This window comes from Oratosquilla oratoria, chromosome 21 (assembly GCF_046742065.1).
Source record: "Oratosquilla oratoria isolate Oo_2021 chromosome 21, ASM4674206v1, whole genome shotgun sequence".
Classification (NCBI taxonomy): Eukaryota; Metazoa; Arthropoda; class Malacostraca; order Stomatopoda; family Squillidae; genus Oratosquilla; species Oratosquilla oratoria.
This window is the reverse complement of record NC_134797.1, coordinates 51,481,150-51,483,649: the sequence shown is the minus strand read 5'-3', so window position 1 is coordinate 51,483,649 and position 2,500 is coordinate 51,481,150. Positions and strand designations below refer to the sequence as shown.

The 2,500-nt window shown below is 37.9% G+C and overlaps 1 protein-coding gene across 1 annotated transcript in view; it reads right to left on the bottom strand.

Annotated features, from left to right (window-relative positions):
* LOC143036925 (tubulin beta-2B chain-like) overlaps nucleotides 1-2,500 on the bottom strand; it is a 45,414-nt gene that overhangs the window by 9,567 nt on the left and 33,347 nt on the right. The gene's annotated exons all lie outside the window — the stretch shown is intronic.

Here is a 2,500-nt window from a genome sequence, read left to right as displayed (position 1 = left end):
ACCTGAATTGCATGATTTCCAAATAGTCATGTAACTAAAGAGAACATTCTCCCGTCGTCACAGTGGATGGAAGCGAGACACAGATTCTTTACACTCGACGAGACCGTTACATATCTTGCTAGTCATGCTGTTCACGAGATGCTGTCCTTCAAAAATAAACTTTAGCAAATCCTCACGCACGCACGCGGTCGAGGCGGCGTCGATAGTCATCGTACATATGGCATGACGGCGCCGCGCAGTCGACAAGGAGTCGTGTCGTGTGCAAATTGGGCCGGGCGGTGCCGCAGACAGGTTTGGAATGTGGAGCGATGTCGGTTGGAGGGTGGCCGAGAGGGAAGGGAAGGGTGGTGGTCTGTTGGTATATTCACCTTGATAGGACAGTTTTGTCATTAAGCTGCCGATAGAACAGCAACATCCAGAATAGGATTGAATGTAGCAAAGGGATTCTAATACGAGGATTTTATTCTTGACCAGCAACGCTACGACCTTACTATAGCCATACTATAGAAATATGCTATCCCAATTTTCATAAATATAGAGATATAATGCATCATAAGTTTTAAAAGGATATATGGTAACATTGCATTTGATATCATGGTTGTTTTTACCTCTCATAGATACTTGCTTACATGTCAAATTTTACAATTCGATTTTTGATGAAACCAGGTAAGTACGGTCGTCTGCAATCAGCGAAAATATTTTTATTAAACAATTTACGTTCTTGCCAAGTGGAATTAATGGGCTTATCGAGATAATTGAATACAGGTAGTATTATGATAATTTGTGGAGTGCACCTTTTAGCTTGATCAAATTGTCAAGCTTGACAGTGAAATAACATGGTGCTAAGCTTAATCCACAAATTTATGTCTCACTCAACCGAGCATTAGGAACTGAGATGTGTATGTGGTGTGATCGATTGTCCTGATGGGCAACTCTTACATGATCCATCATTATTGATGACTGATATACCGAGAGATTTGTCAGAGGATCACAATTCCACGACAGAAACGTCTTGAAATATGGCGTAATATACCCGTGGATATTTTCCAAGAGTAATGTTCGTTGTTTCCTTACGTATCTATTTACTTACCTATTCATTTATGTATCTGTCTGTATCTGTTTATTTGTTTACTTATTTATCTACTTATTTATCTATTGATTTAGCAATCTATTTATCTATTTATTTAATAATGTAGTTACATATTTCATTTGTTTATTAATAAATAAATTTCTAATACACTACATTTTGTTTACGCGTTGACTTTCTTGAAAGGATAGTTTTCAAGTTTCCTGTCATCTCTCTCTCTCTCTCTCTTTCTCTCTCTCTTTCTTTCTTTTTCCTATATACATATTCATCCTACCGTGCCTGAGCACAACTTAAACAAAATTTCCTTTTCCTTTAAAGTAATAATGTTCACTTCCTTCATTTCCTGAAGTAAAAAAATTGAAATAAATGAGAGATGATACCAATCCTGTGTCATCAAAATGGTGATATCCCTAAATTCAGTCTTCTTAGCAAAGGAGACCAAACGTTCCAGGGAGATCTTGCTCCAAAGGAAGGCGACAGGATACAATGGAGAAACAAGTCAGCGGGGGAATCTTTTGGTCTATGAGACACCAAAGAAGTCTGACTCAACCAACACACACACACACACACACACACACACACACACACACACACACACACACACACACACACACACACACACACACACATGTACACACACATGTACACACACACACACACACACACGGAGTGAGACTTAAGAAAGGCAAACCGCTTAATCAATTGGAAAGCAGTTTCCACATAGATGCGTCAAATTGTGGAATAAAAAAAATATAAGCCCAAGCCATTGACATTAATAACTTTAAAGTAAAGCTTGACAGAAATACACGGACGCGAGACAACATGAGCACAGCTCCAACCCCGAGTACTACAACTAGGTAAAGACAACAAAGTAAATGGAAATATGCTTGAGCACGCCTGTGTGTATGTAGGGTAATATTCATACCTTGGGTCAGGTCATTTGGGGGCGAGGGCTCAACAGACAGGTCAGCGAATTGGATGAAATGTATAGCAATCTGATTTAATTATTAATGCACAAAATACATTTATCCCCCTGACGTCAATACGGAAAAATAGTAATACTCCCAAATGGATGACGGACAGATTGAAACATGATATCGGAATGAAAAGAAGACTTTACGTAAAAATAAAAAACGGGGAAACACACCTTACATCAAGATATAATGAAATGGCAAAGCTGGTTAAAAAGAATACATGTACAGCGAAACGTAATTATGAAATTAAGGTTACTAGTCAAGCAAGATCCAACCCAAAGGATTTCTTTCATCTCTGTAGAACAAAAAATAAAGAAAGAATAGGACCAATTAAAAACGATGAAAATGTTATGATAGAATCGCAAGAAAAAATGAGTGAGGAGTTTAACAATTATTTTCTATCGGTGTTTACTAATGAGAGGTTAGATAAAGTACCTGA